This window comes from Lepeophtheirus salmonis, chromosome 13 (genome assembly GCF_016086655.4).
Source record: "Lepeophtheirus salmonis chromosome 13, UVic_Lsal_1.4, whole genome shotgun sequence".
Taxonomy (NCBI): Eukaryota; Metazoa; Arthropoda; class Copepoda; order Siphonostomatoida; family Caligidae; genus Lepeophtheirus; species Lepeophtheirus salmonis.
The window spans coordinates 43582197-43596384 of NC_052143.2; the positions used below are offsets into that span (position 1 = coordinate 43582197).

The 14188-nt window shown below is 30.4% G+C and overlaps 1 protein-coding gene across 1 annotated transcript in view; it reads right to left on the reverse strand.

The window, feature by feature from the left end:
* LOC121128146 (uncharacterized) overlaps positions 1-14188 on the reverse strand; it is a 219155-nt gene that overhangs the window by 64918 nt on the left and 140049 nt on the right. Inside the window, exon 3 of the mRNA XM_071893036.1 lies at positions 7060-7106. The gene's annotated coding sequence lies outside the window, so the exon portion shown is untranslated. The remainder of the gene's footprint in view (positions 1-7059; positions 7107-14188) is intronic.

Here is a 14188-nt window from a genome sequence, read left to right on the forward strand (position 1 = left end):
ATCAAATATTAATGTATGTTACAATTTATTTCCCAAAACTAATTTTGCAATTCACCAATCTTTGGCCCTTACATGTATGTATATAACCATAGTGAAGTCAATCACTTTAACCAACGAACTCAAGCTTTCTTCCTTGGAGGGGGTCTCGACCCATAATATTCCTAGAAAGCATTGGCAACATCGTTAACAATTGATTTAGGCATCTCAATAAACTTTTCGGGCGAGAGTTCAGTACAGTGGCACACAATAATTGCCACAGGGCATTCATATGCGGAGGACATCTCAAGTATTTCGTAATTTTTCATGCACAAGTTTTTTCAGTTGTATCTGATGAGTACATTTTCATACACGTATATCTTAGGGCTTCCAAGATTTTGAAGTATGAACTTGTTCCGGTTATAATGTCGACAACTTTTATATTGTTTACATTAGAAACGGAACTTCAAATCCTTTTGTTACATATAAAATGCAGAGATCTGATTTTTAATGGGATCATATTATGTATATTAAATTAATCAGAACTATATGTAATTAAGTAAAGAGTATCATGATTTTCTCCGAGAATAACTTTTTTACATTTATTTATTTTGCTTTAGAAAATAATAATACAATAACCAAGTCAAATAATAGTTCAAAGTTTAACAAAAGTTTTAAAAATTAAATCAAAAGAATAAATATAATCAGAGTTTCTTGTTAGGATTCTTAGTGAAAGAAATGATTCTGCAAGAGGGAAAAGATACACTTCATAATTTTTTTTTTAAAACAAAACAAGAACAAGTTTTATTTATCTTTGACTGTATTTCTTCATAACATACAGATAGTTATGAGATTAAATTGTTGTAATCATATTTTGAAATGAGATATATATTATTAAATATAATTAAAATGTACAAAATATTTACAGGGTGCAACAATATAACTTTCTTATTTATAATACATGACAGTGGGGCTGTAGAGATAGTATTGATGTGGGTGTGGTTTCATTATAAAGGCGGAATCCTATAATATTCTTTGAAATACAGCTTGTAGCGCTATCAAAACGTCAAAGTAGTAAGGAAAGGGATTTTGGCGTCAAAAATAAATGTATTGCCTATTTTTTTTTTTTTTTTTTTTTGGTGAAATTATTTACAAATCACTTACTTTCTAATTTACCAAAAACAATTTTTAAATTAATTTTCATAATTTGAAATTGCAAAATGATTTCAACGCAAACAACTCCATGGATAAAGATGCTTGAGAGCTTAAATTGTTGCCATTAAATTTGATGTCATTTTATAATTCTAAATTATTGGAGTTTGTCTAAATCGAATCTTTGGGATCGGATTTATTACGGAAAAACTAGTATTTTTAAGACCTTTGCATATTTGCAAAAAAGCTTATTAAGCAATCAACTAACCATCCACAATTTTTAAATAAATATGTTGTAAATTAAACTTTGCATCTTTTTGTAAAAATTAACTTTCCCTCTAAAACCTTTTTATGAAAAGTAATCCAAAGAGAAACGAAAATCCACTGGTATCAAAATACCAGATTTCAGTTTATTCATTGTAAAGAGAGTTGACGTTCCCCGTCAACTATTTTTTCAAAACTTTAGATGTGCAATATCATTGGGAAATAAAACTAAAACTTTTATGATTTAGGATTTAATTGTTTTTGTTTCATTTGATATAAGGAAGCTTTAGGTATATTTCTAAACATATAACTATAGTTTAGAACCTTTAATTTATTCAAGAGACTCATATGGTCCCGATATGGCTTTTCAAACAAAGTTCTCATTATTTATTGTGATGATCATTTTTGGGAACATTGAATGAAATTAATACAAATGATAGTTTGTTGTTGACAAGATACCTGTAAGGTTGGGCAGCAAAACTTGGGAATGGAGGGACTGCTTTAGAAATACTTCAATATTTGTATTTTTTTAATAATGACAAAAAGAAATCTTAACAAAACTTGTCAAGAAGGCCTTTGCAAACTTATTTACTCAATATGGCCACCTTCAGCATGTAGAAAACCCGTTACACGACGCTGGAATGCCTTGCAGGATTTGATGACAAATTCTTCACACAAGATTTCCAATGTAGCCACAATGGTGGCCTTCAGTTAGTCAAAATTTGGGTGTGAAGTTTTGTTTACAGTAAAGTTCAATGGGTTCAAATTAGGCAAGGAAGGGACCACATATCTTTGCCTCTTTAACTCTCGAGTCTCCTGGCTTTCATAACCTCTGAAAGAAGGTGGTTTGGGGTTCTCATAGAATGAGAACAGCTCCAAGTCCCTTTCCCGACCTTCCTGATTGTCATAACAGTCATAGAGAAGTCTTTGGCGAGGGGATTCATCGATTTGGTGGGGTCTTCCTTGATCTTCTTCTCCAAGCTGGGCAAGAACTACAGATCTCTCTTTAAATTGTCCCCTCTACTTCCCACTATCCCAGAGAGATTTTCTCCATAGTGGACTTTTTAAGTGTATACTGTAATAATATCGAATTGAAAAAAATGAAAATAAAAAATATAATTTAAGGACATTTCTGATGGACGTTTGAAAGATGGTTTTTTCGTGAAAATGTATCATTTTGGAAAAATCTAACTCTGGCAAATGGCTGATACTGATAACATTCGTTTTGAATATGTGTACCAACATAATACAAAATAAATTGGTGATTCAAATGAGAATTGAATTTAGAAAATAACATGCATTGCAAAATAGTGAAACTCAATTATCTCATTCATTTCAAAACTATTTATCTACTAGTAGTAAATAAAAAAGAGTTTGTACTGGATGCACAAAGTATTCATAATATAAACTAAACTATAATTTTGACTTTTTGGATTAATTTAAATTATAATATTCTTCTTTATTCTTTTTCATATAGTTATTTTTCAAATTGTAAACTAGTTTCAATGAATACTGAAATAATCGTTCTTATATACAGTTTTGTCATATCGTAAGCATTTACTGTAATCCGTTATATATTTATTGAATATCGAGGTGGAGATCCTAAATCCTCACGATCAAGTGATATTTAAATATGATGACAAATGATTTAGTAATTCAGAAAATGACTCCCGACTCACTAACTTGTGAAATATATTAAACGAAATTCATTTTTTCGAATATAAGTATTAATTTGTAACATCACAGATAATTGATCAACATATTTATCACGTAAGAGTTCCCATGAACTATTTAAGCATATGTGTAGGTAATAAGAGAGTTGAGTATGTTTGGCGGCTTTGCTGATAAAAATATTTGGAAAAAAGGACCACATTAAATTCATGGTCTAGGATCTTCTTCAACTTTTATTTCCGACGGCAGAAGAGCCTCACTAGTAATAATTGAATCAAACGCTTGGATAAAATATCTAGATTTATGGAAATAATACAGCATTATAAATGGACTCAGTGGCATAGGTATGAGTTGTTTGTTTGTTATGTACATCAATGACCTTAAGGACTCCAATCAATAAAATAATTTTTTTAAGAATATTAAGAGACGAAATAGAGTAAACTTGGAAGGACTTTCAATGGGAAAGATGCAGAGAAAGGATGATAAGTCGCTATGTGCCTCACTGAACATTTCTTCCCAGTATTATTGACGTTGATGGAATATATTCTTATTCCTTATAGAAGTATACAATGATTCCATACAACTTACGAGATCTAGGATGTGTATGTGAACCAATTGATGACGATGTAACAGATTTTGACGTAAAAGAGCATCTGCACAATGCCTGATAAAGCCATTAAATGAGATGCCATCCCCAAGTCAGGCACAATAACGTTTTCTAAAGAAATGAGATCTATGAACATCATGAATATCCCTGAGTCATAAACACATATGAATTCAATGGAACTACGAGGGGATACAGATCCAAATATTTGGATGTTTTTGGAAAAAGATCCATACCAATAATTTTTAATGTCTTAGAAATAATTAATTTGATGACTAAAGCTTATCACACGAACTGTTTTCACAAAAAGTGCTAAATCATTTTATTTCTTCCACCTTCAACCGATGAAGTATTTTGAATATAGGAAGTTTCGTAGCGCTTCTTATTTGTCTCTTGCTTAGATATTATTGCTTGGAGGTATCCATGAAATGGATGTAATCATCTTGCAAAAATGGATCCATTATATTCCATCCCGAGACGGAGTTTGAAGCAAGGGTATTAAAAATTAATATTTTGGCTTTTATTAATAGTACTGAGAGTGAGGACGGAGAGAGGTTTCTCTTTCTAACTTCCTTTTCTATTTGATGTACCGTGCGTCTGTTTCTTATTCTCTTCTTTGTCATAAAAATATACGTGATCAATCATAGTAAATAATGACAAATTTTTTACTAGTACACATAATGGGGGAGGAAAAAAAAGTTATATGAAAAGTAGGATCCGCCATCATGGGACTTAGATATGCAAGTAGACCAAATAGTGAGAGACAGAGCTAGAAAGAGACTAATTCCTCTTCTCCTTTGAATAGTGTGATCCCTTTAAGTGAGTTTTTCAATAAAATGACTTGATAATTACTTGTGGTTCGAGTCTGACTTGAAAAAAATTACTTGCGACTGCATTCTGACTTGAAATGAAATAACTTGTGACTTGACTTGGACTCAAATTGATCTCATCTCTGAATTTTAATAATAGTAGGTATTTAGGAACCTATCATTTCCTGCGTGTGCCTTTGTTATTATTTATTATAATACAAGACACAGTAATAGTATGTATGTACATACAAAATGAAAAGTAAAGTTAGAAAATGATTACTCTTTAGACAAAGGATCTAATCGAGTATCATAATGTAGTTAGTACAGGAATGCATATATTTAGGTGTTGTAAAATTTTCTTTATGCGAAAAAATGTATGTCTCTATACTCTACCTATACATAGATAAAAAAGTAATTTCATAGAAATAGATATGCTTTACAAAATAAAGCTGGTTATACAATACATATAACATAAATGTTCATATCAGTATATTCAGCAAAAAAAATCAAAAAAAATCGCATGAATATTCGTGTATATTTTGATTAAAAGAAAAACTTTATTTCAACAGTGTTTCTCCGCTGGTAGGTCGCAGCTTTCTTATAGATGGGTTGGAGGGATTAAATATTCACATCAAGTGGGTTCTAATGAAAGACTATTGCAACTTTGATTTTTTTAAACAGTATTCATTATATAAATCACGCTAATTATGTAAATTCTATTATTGGATAATACTTAAAATATTTAGATGCTTGATGCGACTGAATGTAGTGTTGTGTCGGGGTTTAGTTTTTTCGTTTTGGTAAATCTGGTCCAACTCGGAAATGTTTTTAGTAGCACATATGCAACATACCAAAGAAGGTCCTTTTTTTAAAATAGTATTTAACGAAAATATGCCAAACTGTACCATTTTTTAGATCTGAAACAACCCTTATGGTTAGTGTGAGGAGATACTAGTTTGATGTTGCATCAGTAAACACGTTAAGTAGGTAATTGCTAATTAGTATTACAGGAAAAAAAACATTTAGGACTGTCAGTATTAAAACGGATTCAAAAAAGAAAAAGAAAAGTTGAGGGATGTCGTCCTTATAAGCTTTTAGAGCTGATATGCAGGACTGGAACGAGACTGAATTGGACTGAACTATATAGTTATCATTCCCAAATAAGCACCAAAACAGCATTAACTTATAGTAATTTGTTCAGATTAAAAGACTATAACAATGAACATTTTGTAAATTAGGCTTCAGTGCGAGAACAGTTGTTAACCCCTGCTTAAGATTATTCCAAGGTAATCTATAAAATCTTAAATTATATTTATAGAAGAAATTTGACAAAGTAAATAAACAACTTTGATAATTTATCAGTTCAATATAGCTCAGTATAATTATGATGTAATTTCCTTAGTTGTTAACTCAAATTCGATTTTTTTAAATTAACATTTGACGGGTTGCATTCATTTCAATTTTTGTAAATATGTTGGTAAAATTTTGATGTGTCTGAATAGCCAAAAAAAGTAAACACTTCGAGTAACATGAAAATAGCTCGGGAAAAAGTAATTTTATAGATCTCCCTTTATTGCAATGTTATATAAGAAGTGTTATGATCATCCAATTTAAGCCAAGCATGCCCGTTCTGTTCGATAACTTGTTGGCAACGAAAATCATACTTTATAATGCCCTCCTCGTAGAAGCCCTGGTACTTATTGGAAAATACTAGGACAAACAATTTTCACAGGCCTCTACTGAGGCCAAATTTGTATCTCCATGCACGTTAGCTATGGAAAACAACAGCTAGTAATCACTCGGTACTAGCTCTGGACTGTAGGATGGATGCATAAGAACTTCCTATCCAAGCTCCCGGAGCTTCTAGCAAACCATCAGATACTTGTGCGGCCTGGTGTTGTCTTGATGATGTCTTGTTGTCTATTATTCACCAATGCTGGCCTCTTCTGTTCAATTGCCAGCTTTCAACAGTCAAATTGTTCACATTATAAAGCAGAATTGAGCAAACATAATCGATTGACCAGCTGTTGTGCAATATGAACCGAAAGAGTATTGGCCCTGTATAGATCTTGGTTGCTTTTGACGAGTTATCCCTTTCAGATAGTAAAAATGTAAAATAAGGCAAACTTTTCCTTCAACGCATGATAATTCATGCCTGAACCGACCAAGGGAAATACTGAAATAGCGTTTGTAGTATACATTTACACCTTTATAACACTATATTGGATGATTTGATGTGACTAATAATTAACAAGATATACTTTGTTAAATGAAAGAGCGAGAATACAAAATTACTTTTTTCCCCACCCAATATTTTATTAAAATATCTACATTTAGGCTTTATATAGGTCGTTTTCACATGAGGTCATCCATTTGGAGACATTAATTTAAATAAAGTACATATACATGAAAAGATATTAAAACTACACGTAATACATGCAATAATGTCTATAGAGTGATTCGGCCACAATATCTCTTATAACTATTTATCTAGTAAAAATTATTATTTTTTAAAAATTTTCAAGGGTAAAAATCATTAAATACAAAAGAACATTAAAAAATGAACGTGGGCCTTTAACTAACCTCATTTATGCTTTCAAAAGTCCTTCGATCTCAATTGGTAGATGTTCCTGCAATATCAATTAAATTGTAAAAATTAAATATAATGCTTCGGAATTACTTTATAATTAGCATATTTAATGTTTTTGCTCTCATTCAGCTATAAAAAAAAGCAAGTAATATTTTTTGTGTGTATATCTATCACATTTATAAGCATTCTCACTAATAAGTGTACATAATTATCAAAACAAACTTTTTTAATTATAAATATATATAGTAGCTTAATTAATATATTAAAATATTGCGTATATAGATATCAGAGCTGGAACGGTATACAAAACATATGTGCAAACCGTAGTTGGGTAAGTTGACAAGTTTAATTAAATTAATGAAAGTTGAATTAATTATACATATTCATAATTATCTAATGGGTGTATTATAAACAACATTAAGAACATCCCTAATGTATTTTTCTTAAGGTTTATCATAAAATCTTTTAAAATATCAACTAACTTCAAAAAACCGCATTGATATATTTTTTATTGAAGAATTTAAAATATTTGTCAAGATAAGCTTTATTTATTTTTTATTTCTTTGAAAGAGGAGCTTATCGAATCTTTTTACGAGTAGATACGATCTATATACTGTCATTCTACCACCAGCTGTCCAAAATATTATTTAACATTGTACATTTTATTATATTGAATATCCTACCGAATCAGGGTTCGATAATGAAATATTTTTAGTCCTAATACATAAATGGAATGTTTGATATATAAGTAAAATATGTTTAAATAATACTGTTAAATGCTCAAATAATACTTTTGTAAATTACATAAAATAGGACATATAACAGTGATCAATAAAGTTGCAAGACCTTGTCAACCTATACATAATTAAAAGTAAATCCAATCCACACAAAATACATACATGTCCAAAGGCAAACTTTCAAAACATAATTTATATGCATTTATTCATGAAAAAATTGATTTGGTCTAATAAAAAACTAATGCATTCAAGGGAAAGGAGCTTCAAATAAATTAATGTTTTACTTTTCGTTTGATATCAAGTTTTTCAAAAAATCACCATTTCACTCAACAACAACCAAGGACATAGATTACATTAACGAATCAATGAGTCCTAATGCACTAAGTGCTTGTTTTTCTATAATGTGTCATATTTTTTTCACTCTTACTGAACTTTTAAGAATATTTTTCTTTAGATTATGCATTGATATACATTATTGTTCCATTTAGTAGGAGAGGCGGGGACAGTTGCAACACATTAATTTTACGGCTCAATTAGCTGGAGTTGGGTTTAGCACAAGCACGCCAAAATTTAACAGAACATACCAACATATGCCTGCTATTGCTTAAAAATCTATTTTGAAATTATGAAAATTAGTAGTTTTGCAACAAATTGTAATTAAATAGGTCCTTTAAAATATTGTAGATATCCCAATAACTAAAGACGGCTGCAACAGTTCTGAAAATAGAGTTTGCATAAGATTGAATAATGTTCTTCTGAAGAATAAATAAAAATCTTTCAAATTGTTGAATTTTTATCTTTCAATGTATTACAGTGTGCGGAAGAAAAATGAACCACATTAGATGCTAAGATTTAAATAAAATCTATCAAAAAAATATAAATAATGTCCTTTTTTACAGTACCTGACATTATATTATACAATAGTAATGTAGATTTAGTGGCTGTAGCACTTTTTTATGTTTGATGCAAATAACTTGTTGCAATTTTTTCCGGTCTCCCCTACCAATAATATAAAAATCAAAGTGTCTTAATAAGAACAAGCAAGTGTTGCAGTATTTCAGAAAGCCATAAGTGTTGTGAAAATGTCACTTCTTAAAAGGAACTTAGGAAATCGGCATCAACTTTGAAGATAATTGATAAATAAGGATTTAAAAATATTTTTTTGATATCTTTTAAAAACTACGATTAAATATATTATTATCTTCCTCATTGTATTTATATTTGTATGCTTTATGGAACTCTATTTTTTATAGAAGTAAGGGATGATTTCATACAACATCTGAAGTGATTAATGTATAAACTATATTTTCAATTATTTCAGCGACCTAATTGTCGGCTTTAAAACATTTCCACAATCTATAATTAAAAGAATATGTAAATAAGAAATACCCCTTAATATACATGTACATTACACATAAATAAATGTTCATGCAATAATTTTTGAATATTTGATTTTAAATACTTATTAGTGGCAGTTAAATTGTTTCAACTAATTGATAAGACCCCAACTTTTTTGTCAGGATGCAAAAATAGATATCATTAATAATTTTGTAAAGAAAAAATTGCATGAGTAGAAGGGTGGCGTAAGACATATGGTACTACTGAATTAACACCTTTGTTAATATAAGCTGCTTGTTACATGAATTTCGGCGGATGAAATAAATTGACACAATAAAGAAGAAAACCTTGTATATTTAAAATATCATTATTGCAGGGAAAATATCTTAATTATACTTATATTAATATATATTTATTCTATTAAGTATTTTTAAAACAATTTACACAAAATATAAAGGAGAACATATACTTCAAAGGTAAAAATAAATACCACGACGACCTATTAAATAAAGAACAAAAAACACCCATGCAACAACCATTTGTCGTTTACTAATTTCTAAACTTAGGTGTTCCTTACAAAAACGTCAAATCTAATCATTAATAGATGCATATAAAAAGTTCAATTTAGTAACCACATAATTTACAATTTGTTTTTGCTTTTTCCCCTTTAATATCTCATTCTCTTACAAATTTAATGTTGCCCCCAGGCCACAATGAGACATTATATTTGAAATATAGTCCTTACTTTAACATTCATTTATATAATAACTTCAATTCCGACTTGCGAAATGATATTCAACTTTGAGTGACTCTGATGGTGTGCTAAAAAGTTAACCAATCACCTTATTTCCTTTAACTTAAGTTGAAATGATAATAAGTGATGTAAAAACTATCTAAATCCCTTGTGAATGTAAATCAAACAGAAAAGTATATGTCGGTAAATTTGATTAACAAAGCATCTGCTGATAAGAGATCACTATCAAAACTATAGTTCTCCTCCTTCGCTAATACGTTTGAATTTTCCAAATAGGGATAAATAAATAATAAGAATACCAATATTTAGCAAGTTACCTTAAACTTAAACTACCTTATACTTTAAAATATATATATACAGGGTAGTGCAGCAAAAGGTGAACTGTTAATTAATGTTTATTTTCTCATCGATATAATAGGGGTTAGTGATTATTTTTTGATATTATATTTCCACCGTCCTTTTCATATAAAAAACTCTACTAATTATTTACTCATTTCATTATCATGAGCGAGCAATAAGCAAAAAGGCAGTGTATCTCAGATCTCTTATATGCTGAAGTTGATGAGATGAAGATTACGGATTGTTAAGTGTTCTAGGAGCATGGTTTTTAAATTGATCTATATGGAGAAAAAAAAGAAGACCTATCAGAAAGTGGAGGGCATAATTCAAATAGGTATACAAAGTTCTTGTTAAGTTTGGAGAAGTATATAATGTAGGATCTTATTAAGTCGATCAATCGCCTCGCCAACGACTTCAATGTGTTTCCTAGGACCATCAAGAGGCTTATAAAGCACAACTTGGGATTAGTTTCTTTCACAAGGGCAAGGAAAAAAGAAAAGGTCGAAAGAGTTTACTACACCAAATATTCGTCTCAAACAGTGGTCCTCAGCGCTGAGGCCTCTGATGGAAAGAAGATGCTTCCCTTCTTTTCAAGGCTGGACAGAAAATCGGCCAGGAGGAGAACTATAAGGTGTCTTTCCATGACTGAAAACAAACTAACCGAAGGGTAGCTACATGTGGACTCAGGACACTGCCCCCTCTCATACGTCCGCCAAGTGTCAAAAGTTATGCGCAGATAACATGGCTCCATTCTGGTCCAAAGAGATATGGCCCCTTCCTCACCAGATTTGAACCTACTGGACTATTCTATATGGAACACTTTGGAGAGAAAAACCAACATTACCTCACACAAAAAGGGTACTCACTGAAGTCCTCCATAGTGGTTGTATGGGACATCTTGTCAGATGAGTTTGTCATCAACTTCTATATGGTCTTCAGGCGACGTGTAAAGACTGTGATTGATAGTGAAGGTGTCCATATTGAGAGAAAAAAGTTTTGCAAAAATCTTGCCCACATGTTTTGTTCAGATTATTTTTTTTTGCATATTTTTGAAAATATAAAATTATTGATGTATTTCTAAATCCATCTCTCCAGTCCACGTTTTGCTGACCTACACTGATGTTACTCTCGATGATTTGTACAATTTTTACATCCCTACTTATATTACATCTTAATACGTTTGTCCTTATTTTTTTATTTGGTCTAGTCCAATACAGCCATAGAAACCGGTTCTATTTGTCCTAGTGACAGGTCCTTAAGGCTGTCAGTTAAAGAACTGATTTAAATATAAATAAATAAAATTGGGGGACGTAATCAAGGATCAACGTTATCAGTTTTAGGACTAATACGCAGGACCGAATTGGAACAGACCAAGACTGAACTAAACGGCACTGCAGTCTTCAGTCCTAAATAAGGATCTATACAACACTGCTTAGTACCCTTTGCCATAGCTGCTATCGATTGGAGATGACAAAAGATGCTAATCTACTACAGCCCTACTATGCCGAACTGCCAATCGAAATTTTTTCGTTGTCTCTATTAATGTATTTCTGTCTCTATGTGCTTGACGTGTGTATATAAATTAATTATTATATGTATATTCATTAATTCTCTAAAATATCCACTCAGTCAATATTTTGACATGCTATTTATCATATACAGATTTATATTTCGTTTGCAATAATGCATGCGTATCATTGCATTGCTTAATGTCATATTAAGGAATTGCAATTGAAATCAACTCAGTCTTGGTATTCCCTTAATCACAAAATGTCGTTTCCAAATATTTAAGATATTGGAAAGCGAAACTCTACAAACAAATCAGAAGTTTGGAAAACGAATGTTGACACATTTCTGCATTTTAAAACATTGTTGGAAATAAATTATGTATTATATATATATATATAATGCATATAAAATTCTAACATACATCCATAATACAACGTCCCAAAATCTTAATCTACAACATTTTAGCTGTAAATAAGAAAAAAACAAAGTTTTCTATTCAATTAGTTAAGTTTGTAATGTATTTTTGTAGAAATTAATGTTGAAAAATTGAAAACTATTTTAATTAAATGTGTGAATTCGTTGTATGCTTGCTTTAAGAATTGTAACTTTTTACTTGTACAGGTGGCAACCTCTATTTAACAAAAAATACAATTTTTTTAAAATTAGATTTTCTCCTAAATCTTTTAAAAATACCAGTGCTAAATCTAAACTGAATCAACAAAAATATGACTAATGAGTCTTTGGCGTCAATAACGGCATCGACTAGACTTCGGAAACACGAGCAGATATTGATGACAGTTTTCTTTGGCAGAATCCGGAATTCCTCCCCGATCCCGAACATCAGCTTGGATTTTGTATTGCAGAAGGATATGTTGGTGTGTTGCTCAACTGCACCCTACACACCGAAGTCTTTGGGCTTGAGATCCAGTGAGCTTGTGGGCCAAATACTTGGTCCCACAAAGTTTTAAAAAAATACTGACGACAAGGTCCACGTTTTCTTTGCTGTGGGGCATGAAACAGATTCTTGCTTTCACTTCCACACTCCTCAAGTTCCTTCATGACTCTTCCGACAAAGGACTTTTCCATAATTAAGAAGCTTAGAATCTCAACAGTGTCACTCTGCCTTTATCACTATTGTGGAATAAATACCCTATTGACCGATGCATTTTTTTTTAACTGACGATAAATACTTTTGGCTAGCCGCCAAAACAACAAACAACGTCCTACTTGTGCAAACGTAGTAGTAGCAGGCACTCAAAGTTCGTTGTTAAACAACGATCGCACGGATATATATATTATACATATTTAGATTTAATCATAGAGTAATGTCATAATACTATAATAATATATATTTACAACTAATTCAAATTATCAGAAATTGTCAAAGTCTAGTCGTAAATATTATGTATGGATATTATTAAATACAAAGTCTTTAAAAGAATAACTGCCTCTAAGGTATGAAAAAACAATTTTTTTTTGTGCGTCTAATACTCTCATAAATCTATTTGAATAAACCATTAGCAATAAAGATCATAAAAATTATTAGGCATATAATATGCTTATCTTTTTAATAGAGTGTTTTATAACGCATTTGATAAAAAACAAAACATGTGTATATACGGTCTGATAAAAAAAAACACCGTTTTTTTCTAATTATGGCATCAATTTTCAAATTAATTAATTTAATAAGTTGGTTCATATGTTTAAAAAGTTTGCATTTTGTTAGTATATATTTGACAATTAAAAAGTTCCTTAGGCATGTTCTACGATTTTTCACCATTTGAAAAAAATGGAAGTAAAAAATCAATTTAGGAAAAAATTATCCACAAAACTTTTTAAAGATTGTTTAGTCTTTTATTTTTCTTTCTAATATGTTTGTCAGAATTCAATCTCCATTAAAAGAGATAAAAAAAATTAATTTAATCTAAATCTAGCATAAAAAAGGCTAAGTACTCTTAATAAAAACCAATTATTTTTGGAATAGAGTTTCAAAATACTAAATACCATATTTTATATATATTTTTTATCAATTATTATCAGATAGAGGGCGTGATAAATGATAATAACCAATGGTTCTAATTAAACATGCAGAGGGAAAGATATTTTTTTTTGGCGTGAGCCATATTTAAAAAGACATTAACCGTCTTCATAAGTTCTTGGAAACATTAGAAGAACATTCACATGGTTTTCGAAGTTCCTTTTTATTTTTTTTAACGACACAAATTTTTGAATGATTTATTTATAAAATGATCGATTATTATATCGATTATACATATATAATATGACTGAGCCTATGTTTGGTTGAGATGTATTTTGCACAAGTTTTCTGTTAAAAAGAGTCTGCTTTTAGGTGGACCAGAGTTGTGGAGAGCATAGCCAGAAGGCCATCTTCCTTCTGAATGAATGTATCTTATTCTTCTTTTATTTATCCCCCCTGCCATTTTC